The sequence below is a fragment of the Ambystoma mexicanum genome, chromosome 8, assembly GCF_040938575.1.
Source record: "Ambystoma mexicanum isolate Mex_15411 chromosome 8, UKY_AmexF1_1, whole genome shotgun sequence".
Lineage (NCBI taxonomy): Eukaryota > Metazoa > Chordata > Amphibia > Caudata > Ambystomatidae > Ambystoma > Ambystoma mexicanum.
This window is the reverse complement of record NC_090929.1, coordinates 1,032,401,739-1,032,414,116: the sequence shown is the minus strand read 5'-3', so window position 1 is coordinate 1,032,414,116 and position 12,378 is coordinate 1,032,401,739.

Here is a 12,378-nt window from a genome sequence, read left to right as displayed (position 1 = left end):
GAGGACCAGTCAACGGATGAAGAGCCTGGACCATGTCGCATGGACGGCGTCTCCACCTGGTGCACGTGCAATCGGTGCAAGCTAATGCCAACTGAGGAGGAGAACTGCTGCTGCCGTGAAAATTCCGGGTGCTTGGCCTACATTTCGGAAGGCGAGCCAAGTCCGCAATGCATCACCGAGCTGCCAGAGTTCAGGGAAGCCTGCCTCTCACGGACCGTGTTGAGGATGATGATGGTGCTTATGCACGAACTTTGCGGCACTGTTCATCCGCGTAATCCGAGTAACGAGTAAGTATACTCTGGTTGTGATGTCAGTGATGCCACTACTATTTCATGGTCGTCTCATCATTCGAATGCATGTAAATTGGTTCCATGTTGTGCATTTTCTAGATAGAATTTTTTTCAAAGCAGAATGACATTTTTTACCTGAATCGACAGTGATAAGAAAGTTGTCATTTTAATACAGTTTGCATCTTTCATTTTCACAGGTGGTACAGGCTGGTGGCCTATCGTTGCTTCACTTGGTGGCTTCACGGGAGGCTCGGACACCGCGTTCGGAGAGTAATACCTGCCTGTGCGGTACTTGCCATTAGACAACATTTCCCCAGCGACAGTGGACAATACCGCAGATTTTCCCTGGATGTGCTGCAACCGCAACTTTACAATGTGTAATGTTTATTATTTATGTTCAATTGAAATTAAGATCTAAAATAAAACCCAACATATATTTTAACAATGGTTGTTTTGATTTTTTAAATGAATCTAGTGTGTCTCCATTGAATAGTCTTCCTGTGCCTTGTCTTGTCACACCACATGTCTCCGGCCAGCATCCTCCCTCACGCTGGCCGCCCACCTTCAATCCACATAACCGTTGAACCCATATGCAGCAGACATACATATGTTATTTTGCGGGTTGGCATCAAGCCTCCCGGCCTTGCCTCCTCCCCCAAAAATACTTACCACACCACTTTGTTCAAGCGTTGGCAATAAAAGGAAGGCCGTTGGATTTTATTGATACAAAACATGGTTATAGGTAAATAATCAATATGGTTGATCATAATAAATCATCCTTTTGGGCACCGGGTACAGAGATGACCCCCTCTGGCCCGTGCCGCCTTGCCACCACAGGCCAGCCTGCTGCTGACTAACTGCCTAGGCATCCAGGGTCTCCAGGGTGAACTGCACCCATATATTCTCCTGGGAGGGTGAGGTATTTATAAACTCACCCCCCTGCCTTCCATGTACTAGATCCTGCAGCCTGCCTCTTACATGCAGTTAGATGTCCTCTCCTTGGTGAGGCCCTGCGGCAAACGAGTCTTGTCTGCACGACCACCGCCCCAATCCACCCCCCGCCCTATCAAAGGCAGTTCGCACCGGGGTACTTGTGCTGCCAAGTGGAGCTGTCAGGGAGCGATAAAGGCCAAGAGGTGCCAAAGACCATGTACACTTCAAAGTGGTCTATAGAGCATGGGTTGTTGTTCCCATGTCTACCGCCAGACCCCGTGTCTCCTGCAAAGCATCCCCCCTCACGCTGGACGGCCCCCTGCAATCCACATAAGTGTGTCTCCATTCACGAGTCTTCCTGTGTCTTGTCTGCACGACCACCGCCCCAATCCACCCCCCGCCCTATCAAAGGCAGTTCGCACCGGGGTACTTGTGCTGGCAAGTGGAGCTGTCAGGGAGCGATAAAGGCCAAGAGGTGCCAAAGACCATGTACACTTCAAAGTGGTCTATAGAGCATGGGTTGTTGTTCCCATGTCTACCGCCAGACCCCGTGTCTCCTGCCAAGCATCCCCCCTCACGCTGGACGGCCCCCTGCAAACAGCATAATGCCACGACATATACACGTCATTCATTCACAAACACACCCCTGTTTCGAATTCTTTATAACCCACTTCATATTTCTAATGAGAACTTCTTTGCACTTTGCTAGTCAACCCGTGAAGGTGCTGGTTATCTGCTCTTCGTCTCTGTGAACTTCCGTGACCACTTCGAGGAAACTCGTCAGTTTGCAACCTGTGAACGACAAGAAACTACTCTGATCCCTGCATCTAACTGTTTGCTCGTCAAGGTAAGGCCATGTACCATACTCATTTTGCGTCCAATTTCTTTTCGTTCAAGACAGTACATGCAAGGAACTAGTCACATGTTCTGAGTTTAGTCAAATTATTTTTCTATTTTTTTAAAGTTATTCAAATACTTATCCGCATGTGAATAACGTGTATAGTTCCAAGAACCAAAACATACCTTGCATTGAACCTTTTATGTGTCATTTAATTTTTTAACACATTGGTATTCATAGAGAATTGTTGATCTTTACTTTTCAGAACTTTCCACAATGCCTGCCTGTTCCATTGGCGGTTGCCCTTCGAAGACCCATAATAAATCTGAAGGTACTATAATGCATGTTTTCCATAAGACAATCGATCAGATAAGAGAATGGGTCCGATATTGCGGATATCCACCCTCTGAGCTTGAAAGTAGAGTCCTAGAAGTCTTTGCGGACAAGAGGGGTGATCGATACCGCATCTGCAGCAGGCACTTTACCTCTGACATGTACTCCACATCATTGCTAATAAAGAAGAACACACCGCGAGCGAGGCGAAAATTGCTCTCAACCGCTATTCCCACTCTATTCGTCCACATCCCTCCACTGGTGAGTCAAGTTTACGTATTTATCTCTCGGCCTTGCGGTAGTGTGTAGCATTAGCTAACAATAATTTCCCCATTTATGTATCCACTCAATATGAAGGCGGAAGATTCTCCATCCGTGTCGTTATTGCAGTCATCAGCCACTTCAAGCGCCTATCGGGTAATCTTACTTGGCTATTCTCCCACTGACTTGTTTTAGGCATGTAAATCAATAGTTTTAATTTATCGTGTAATTATTTTACCTAATGGTACACCCTTGTACTCGTCCTCTAGTCTTTGTTTTCAGTTATAATTATTGTTATCCAAAATAATTCAAGTACTGTCTTTCAGGGAGATGCTGAGGAGTCCAACGTATTGACGACTACCGTTGATGTCACTCAGATGCTCGAGGTACGTTTCAGGACAGTTCCATCGATGGAGATCATCCGATCTTGCATTCTTGTAGCGTGATTGTTACACACAATGTTTCTTTCGTTTTTAGCCATTGATATGTCCTTCTGTCGTCGCCCTCCTATATGTCTTCTTTTTTCAATATTGTGTTCATTACTAATGAAAGTCCTATGTTTCAGGGAGTCGATGGAGCATTAGTCCAAGAAGAAGGGGGAGCGTGCAGTTACGGGTCGGCGCAACAGCTTGCAGAAGTGTGCACCGCAGTTACATCGTCCCTTGATGTTCTTATGCATTTCGAGGTATGGATACTGACAGTTCGATGAAGCGAAATCATATGACGTGATTACATCCGCTATACTTCCTTCTTTATTAACGCAAGTACTATGTTTCAGGGAGATGACGGAGCTTCTTCTACAAGAACATCACCCCTAGTAGTTGATGCAGATTTCTGGGTGGTGACACTTCCAACGATCGAGCAAATCGAATCATATTTAGATATCCATTATTTATTTTAGACAACTGATCATTTGTGCAGGTCTATTTAGATGAGCCGTTCACGCCTGCACAAACTTTCTGTTCTTTTTATCAAAATAGAAAACCATACTAATGCAATTACTGTGTTTCAGGGAGTCACTGAAGCATCATCTTCAATAATATCATCAATGGAAGTCTATGAGGAGCCCGAGGTATGGATCTTGACAGTTCCATCTAACTAGATCAACAATGCGTGAATAATTGTCGTTTGAATGTTCTACACAAAGCGTTCATTCGTGTTTTGCTATTGAGATGTACGTGGGTATTGGTCCCCAAGTACATTTTGTGTTTTCGATATTATTATACATACTAATGAAAGTTCTATGTTTCAGGGAGGGCATGGAGCGTCAGTGCGTGATGGATGTGCTTATCAGGAAAACATAGTCGTTGCAGCGCAAGAGGAAGTGGAGACATGCACACACGAGTCGGAGCAACAGCGTCCTGATGTTGAAGTTCGAGGCAAGAAAGTTTCAAAGAAAAGAAAGCAAAAGAAGGTTAGTGTCCTGGTCACTATATTATGTTGTTTTTCACTGTTAATAGTTCAATACTGTAAGTTGTGTTTAAACTGAACACCCCTTTTCCAATCTGTCCTCTAGTTGCGAGTGGGTGTACGAACTAGATCTACACAGACAGTGAAGCGAACAAGAGATGTTGCTTGTCAAACCTTTTGGCAGGGACTTGAGACTGGAGAAGCATCGTGCCAATGGGAAGAATATGAAGTGATTGACAACGGAGCTATACCACCACCAGCCATTGATAGTGAATGTCCTCCTGGTAGTTCGGATGCAGTCGGAGATCAATTCACAGAATCCACACCCGCAAAAACTAAGACCGCGAGAAAGTTGAAGAAATTGTTTTATTCACCCATCGCCGGAGAAGGAACAGATGTTGCAATGGAAGAGAATGAAGTAGACGACAATGAAACACCATCAATATCACTGAACATAGCGGAAGACGATATCAGAGATTCTACCTTTCATGTGAGTGACATGTCCTCAACGTTACAGGCCGAACCAGCTGGGATGCAGAGTGACAGTATAAGGAAAGAGGCCAAATTCATTGTATTCGATAGTTGTTTGATTGATATTATTATTCGGATTAAATGTGGGCATTTGGTAGGTGGGGAAGTATGTGGGGAGCCATTGATTAATGTGACTCGTGCAATTCGAGGCACTAACCTTAAAATACATGCCACCTGTACAAAATATCATCCTTTCACATGGTCTGCACAACCTATGCTGGGACAACTGCCAGCAGGCAATCTACTTTGTGCAGCGGCTGCACTTTTTAGTGGTTCAAGTTTTAAAAAATTAGAGTCTTTCTTTCAGTTTGTGGGAATCCATTTCATTGCGAAAACTCAGTTCTACAAATACCAAACCGATTATCTATTTCCAGCCATTAGCGAAGCTTGGAGAATGGAAAAAATGTCTATTGATAGTACATTCGCGGGCAAACGGTTCAGGCTAGCCGGTGATGGACAGTGCGACAGCCCAGGATTTTCAGCCAAGTACTGCACCTACCACTTTCAGGACATGGAAAGTAAGAAAATTGTGAGTTCGGTGGTCGTGCAGGTGTCACAAAGTACATCCTCAGTGGCCATGGAGAAAGTTGGCTTTGTAGCATCATTGCAAGAACTACAATCGCGGGGAATGGTGATCGACCTGATAGCCACGGACAGACACGTTTCAATTGCCAAGACAATGAGAGAACAATACAAAAATATAAATCACCAATTTGACGTTTGGCATCTTGCAAAATCAATCAATAAAAAATTGTCGGCTGCAGGTAAAAAAAAAGAATTGCAAGGTATTTCACAGTGGTCCAAGTCAATCAGCAACCATCTTTGGTGGAGCTCAAAAACATGTGGAGGGTCGTTGGAAATTCTACTGGAAAAATGGCGGTCAGTAATGCCACACTGTACAAATGTTCACCGATGGAACACGAACCAACATTTCCACAATTGTGAACATGGCCATTTGTCCACAGAGGAGGCACGGAAGAAGAAGTGGTTGATTCCTTCATCACCCACTCACAAAGCCATTGAAAAGATTGTATTTGATAAAACTATAACAAAAGCTTTGAGGGGACTCACGGAATTCTGCCACACAGGAGATTTGGAGGTGTTCCACAATATGTGCCTCAAGTACAGGCCAAAACGATTGCATTTTGGCATGGAGGGCATGATAAATCGGACTCTTTTAGCGGTCTTGGCACATAACCATAATGTTGGCCGTCAACAAAGTAGGACGACCGGAACTTTAGGGACGCTTCGCTACAATAAGGCCTTCACTAAAAGAAGTAAACAATGGGTGATCAAACCAGTGTTTGAGGATATGCAATATGAGTTTATTGAGAAACTTATTGTTGACGTCCTAGATAGGCACATAAATGGAGTTGTGAACGAACCTGTGCAGGGGACAACTGCATTGCCACCCAACATTGCCTCTGTTCCATGTCCACCTAAAGAAGAACTCATTGAGAAATACACATCACGGTTTAAATGATTGTAATTTGATTGTCTGTTCTCTCGAGTCTCCTCATGTCGCAGGCCCATTGAATATGTGTATCTATCCAACCTTGTTCATTTGCGCATTAAATTAAACCAAACAGTAATATAAATCATTTTTCAAAAAATATAGAATGTCTCCGTATTTATGGTTCTGTGGGGCTGCAAAGCACGCAGACAAAATGCAAAGATGGAGTGTAAATTTCAAGTCCTGTGAGAATGCCTTACACTGAATGTAGCTAACTAGGAATGTGTGCTCGTTCAAAGTGAAGGTCAGCTGCTTTGATTTTTTCTCGGGTGCCAGAATGGCCCACGACTCAGTATAAGGTTCTATTGTATTTTGACCTTGACAGGCCGGGACCACGTAAGAAACGATAATGAATATAATTTCAGAAACGAAAGCCATTTCATGTTCGTTCATTAGAAGAAATAACGTCGGCATAGAAGGAGTGGTATTTCGGGGCTGTCCTACGCACAGACACAATGGAAAATGCAAATATAATGTAAGTAACTCTTTAGATGAGTTTATACCGCAATTTAATTACTATACAGTAGCTTTAAAGACGGGTTAAGTTGTACTTGTTCGTTCTATGTGGCATATTGTTTTGTACCGCGCACTATCTTGGGGAGAACCGTCTACTTTTACGGAAGCACCTCAAAACCTTTGCTTCTGCTTTCTCTCTCCCTCTCCCCTGCTACAACTGGTCCACTGTCTGCGATCTCGGTCCTGGGCCCTTCCACTCTCCACCTGCACTCCCTGTCAACCCCTGCACTGAGGGACTGTCTCAGTATCCTACAGCCCCCCCTTGACGTTTAAAACCCAGTTGCACTGTCCTAGCTATGAAATAATTTCCCGACCGAATATATAAAATGAATAATTTTAATAAAGATCTGATGGTGAGACTAATTTCATTGTTTATGTTTTTCAAACAGGTACATCATGCATTACTGCATGTGTCACGAGTACCAGACACCGGCGGACGGCTTTTTTAACCGCCAGTTGCTTCTCCGCGTGAACAACGTTACCACCCTGACCATTTTATGGGACGATCGCCAAGTACAAGTATGCCCTTATGCGGTACTAACGGCTAGATGCAACATACAGACCGTTGTGGTGGCCTAGTGCCTCGTTGTTGGAACAGCCATGCGATTATCAGTGCGACCGAAGAGCTTATTTTATCGTAAACCAACACCCTGTTTACTGCACACGAACATCGCTTGCCTCAAGACGAACTATTTTGGATCGAGAGCAAATAAAAATGAAAATCGCTGAATATTCTCTAAACATTTGATGTCCAATAAATGTACTTTGCCAAATGTACAATCTTGCAGTTTGCTTTTAAACCACAGTTTCATATTCCGAATTGTGGCGCTGTATTGTGAGATGATCTAAGACCCTGTGTACAGCAAAGGAACATCGCGTGCCTCAAAACGAACTTTTTGGAACGTGAGCAAATAAAAAAGAAAATCGCTGAATATTCTCTAAACATTTGATGTCAAATAAATGTACTTTACCAAATTTACAATCTTGCGGTTTGATTTAAAAGTACAGTTTCATATTGCGAATTGTGGCGCGCTGTGTTGTGTGAGCTGATCTGTGTTGATTTCCGGGTTCTGTGTGGAGTCGCGTAGAAGACGCCTGGGCGCGTTTGCCTACGCAGCACAGTCACGTCACGGATAGAGGCGGGGAATATGAATGTTTTGATAAAGTCTGTTTCAGGGGCGGGGGATTTGATTTAGTGCCGCAAAAGCAGGTGAGCCAGGGCGATGCGGCAAGTGATAGGATTATCAGAAAATGGCGGCTGATTTCGAGTGCGTTAATGGACGAAAAGTCGGGTAAGGTCCATAGGAAAGTTTTCTACGATCGACCGAGTTATGCTTAAAAACACATGGCCGAACCGTAGGGACAATAAAAAAAAAGTCCCGGAACTCTCCTTTAAAGACAGGATGCAAAGAGTGGTGTTTGAAGGCTTCATTTCTGAGATGGTGTGCCTTGATTGTGGGGTGCCATAGTGTTCATCCCTGTCTCCCTTAATTTTCAATCTATATTTCCGTACAGTATTCAACCTAATTAAGAGGGATGGTTTGCGGTTCCATTCATATGCTGATGATACTCAGATTTATATTGAGATACAAAACATTGATGACACGTTCGAGAAAATAAATCGGTGTATCGATGAGCTTAACAGCTGGATGGCATGCAAACAGCTTCAGCTGAATGCTATTAAGACAGAGATGATACTATTTGGCCGTAAGAGTAAAATGTCTGTAGAAAGACAGATTAACCCCCATTGATGTTGGGAAAACAACTTCAATATTCCAAAAAAATGTAAAGCTTGGCCTGTATATGGCACCAGAATCTTGGCAGTGAAGTACAAGTGGGGGCTAAGGTGAAGGCAGTGCTCCACGCACTGCGGATATTGAGGAATGTGCTCCCTCTTATTCCGATGGAGGACCATGCAGTGGTGGTGGGGGCAATAACCAACCCCCACCTGGACTACTGTAACAGCCTTCTAGCAGGAGTCCCAGCCAAACAAGTCACTAGACTGCAGAAGGCTCAGAAGGCTGCAGTTAGAGTGATTGGACACCTTAGTAAATGGGACCATGTCTCCATTTTGCAGAGATCCCTCTGATGGCTTATGGTGGAGGATAGGATTATATTTAAAGTGGCATGCCTGATTTATAAATGCCCCAGACTATCTTGCAGAGACGATCATCCGGTATTGCCCAAGTAGAGAGCTCCGTTCTGGTGACACACTTTTAATTTGTGTTCCACGGTCCAATCTGGTCTCCAGGAGAGATAGAAGATTGAGAGTGTTTGGGCCAAACATTTGGAATCAACTCCCCCTGGAGATCAGAGCCTGTGAATCTTTGGTCTTGTTCAGAAAAAGTCTGAAAATGTTTCTGTTTAGATAGGTCTACCACAGCTTCATAACCAAACTCATGCACTACGTTTGTTTCGTTTTAATAGTTATCATCTGCGCCCGAATATAGTTGAATCTGTCTGGTGCGCGTTAGAAATTTTCAAAATCAAATTATAAAATTCATCAATTGTGCATGGAGAGTGAACAAGATACCTCCATAGAAAGAGTGGAGACTGTGCAGCCCTCTCATTCATTATCCCAGAGTGTGCGATAATAATATCCCTAGCATGATCTTGCAGGAGAGCGTGGTCAAATTATTCAAGGAACATTTAGGCTATGTGGCCTCCCCTCCCAGAGAAAAGTGAACTAGAGAGAAAGGTCAAGGGTTGAATGGGTACTGAATTCTCTCCCACCTCCTACGAGCTTTTGGTTCTGATTGGCCTATGAGGAGGACACAATGCCTTATAAGTAACATTCCCCGTAATTTTGGAAACTTCGGTGGATTGCTTGTCTGATGTGGGCAACAGGGAATTCCTGTTAAACTTATTGGAAACTATGAGCAGTTGCTGGAGCTCGTAAGTGAAGATTCATAAATGGGAGATGGGGGAGGTGCTCACAGGTGGCAATTCATTCAATGAAGACTGTAAAGCTATCCGTGTGTCATGTAAGGCTGGTAGGTTTATCCTGTTTTTCTGATGTTCAACTAGGCATACATACCTCAAGGTAATCGATGATGAATTTTCCCATGGCTGCAGTGGAATCTCTCTGGGTTAGCCGTGCAGGTTTGTCAACTGCGCTCCAACCCAAAGATGGGTAGCTGATACGCATCGAACAACTGCGTTGCTGGCATCTAATCTGAGTCAGTGCTAACAAATGAGAAACACGGACATGGGAATAGTCGTTTGACCTGGAAGGACTGAAATTGTTGGTACAGTGTTGGGTTACATGGTTTTTTTTTGGCTCTGGATTATACATTGTGTTGCTGGTCTAACAACATATACGCTGATAGAAAAGTAATACAAGTAGTACATTTTATTCCATCTTATCAGTGTGCCTCTGGCAATTTATGAACCATCATTTATTTTTGGTGTTTCATACAACAGGTGTATACAGAGACAATGGGTTCAGAGAGCTAGGAAGGGAGGGTCAAAAATGGAAGGAGGGTGGCTGTCCATCAAGAGAGGTGCCAAGAAGGTGAGTCAAGACCAACTAAGAAGGTGAGTCAAGGGGAAGCAGGATTGGGATCACTCGATTAACAGCGAGGTCAGAGACTGCATTCCTGAAGGTCTGACGACTGGAGGAAATTATACAATAGAAGGGGATCGTGCTGAAATCCCTCCTAGGCTGGTGCGTGCTTTCTCGAAGGGTCTGTGTTGGGAATACGTTGGTAGTGGAGATGGCCATGCCAGGTAGCTGACATGAGTGCTCACAGAGTGCCACTAAAACACTGCCTCTCTTAGTATGGATCCACCCCTCTCATATCTAAGCACACTCTTGTGAGGGTGAGATGGCCACCTGACCTTAGGATAGCTGGGCGGGAGAGTCTGGCCAGATACAGCTCCTTTTAAAATACTCTGTTGTCACATAGCTCCCTCTTCCTTTGCTTGGGTGTGTTTGCACCTTAGCCCACAGTACTCATTTTCACTAAGTATTTTGTATGTGTTTCAATCTTTCTTTGTTGCAGCAGGCATGGATAGGCATGCTGATATCTTCAATGTAAGGTTAAAAGTTCAAGACATAGTGGTGTCTGTGATGAAGTCAGATCAAATGATCCATCTGCAGTGGTTAGGTGGAGTCTGTGGGTCGGGATGCCCATCATTTCATTCAAGAGCTACCTGGATCTCCCAGTGCTGCTCCTTACTACCCAACCTCATATGACTGGTACATTTCCTGGGAAGACAGCCCACAGAACGGAAACTAGTCACCCCATTAGCCTAGGCCCCCACCGGCGTGGGGAGTACACCCAACCACCAGCATCTGCACCAAACCTCCAATAGCAGTATCAATACTCTCAGCCACTCGATAGAGTGACAGTGCCTTAAGTTCTACTCCGGCTGTACCACTGAGCAGAACCAGTCTGGACATAGCTTCTGAAAACTGGCGTAGGAGTATCAATCCAGTGACTGAGGACTAATCAGAGTAAAGTCGCATAACTGGATGCCCTCTAACCATGCAAACATCTTTCTCCTCCCAGTCTGACTCACACACTGACCGACAAGATTGAAGGCTGCACCAGGGACCAGCAGTGCTGTGCAGAGTCACATGGCCAGGCGCCCCCTTCCGCCTGACTTCAAAGTGGCAAACTCGGTTTTTAAACCATCAGGGGAGTTTAGGGGAACCATTCACTAAGGGGAAGAGAGTGAGGCACAACACCTGTGTATTGTGATTAGGAGGCATGAGGTAGGGGTAAGGGGGATTCGAAGCAGTATCAATCCCCCACCTAGCAAAATGGAATTAGAAATAGAAGGGACCAAACCCTGGGTTTTCTGGTCAATCACACCAGTTCAGTGTCCTTTACAGGCACACAGGAGGAGGAGGAAAGGGGTGGCATAATCAGGACAATGGGCGAGGAGGAAGATGATGAATCCTGAAAGCCAAAGATAGAAAGCCCTGAGCCTGCTTAAGGCTACATCTCTGTTGCTGCAGAGCCCTAAAACAACAGGGAAGAAGAAGGGCAGTGGCCTTGAGGTTTCTTTTAGAGGCACTGAAAGCAATCAGAGAGAAAGGAAGACAATTTGCCAAAAGCCTGCTGAGAGCAATAATTATTATAATAATTAGTTATTTGTAAGTGCGGACCCGGGGATCGAACCTGTGTTGCATCACATCAAACAACTTTATTCAGCCATCAGGCCATCAAAGTACATCCTAGCAGAAACATATACACAATAGCTAATGTGCATTACATCAAAAACACTTCTCATAAGTTGGTCAGAACCCAGTTCTTCCAAGACTGGACTATTGCTTCCATGAGCCTAGCAACATTGGTTCCTGTTTGGCCTTAGACCTAGAGGAGTGAGGTTTGCTCCCGATAGCGATGATAGCAATGATCATTTTCTTTTGACCAAACAATAGTGGATGAGGGAACAGACTAACTGATATCCCAGACTTATACATCCTGCTAGCACACCCGTGGCCTCTCAAAACTCCCTTGGCCATTCTGTTATCCCAGAATTCCAACTTTACAGTGTCGTATAGGGAGTCGCCTTCATTAACCATTCTATGCCAACCCACCATGGACTCCCTGGACACAAAAGCAAATCCTCTCACAGTACGTAGCCAATTCAGGCATTTGTTCAAAAAGTGTGTCCCTTGATTCTTTAGTGTTTGCCACCAGTTTGGGGACACCATGAAGAAATATTACAGCATTGTTTGACTCCCTCTGCTCATAGCTTTTAATCATGCTCCCTCTGGGGTGGGGTCTGCATACTCCAAT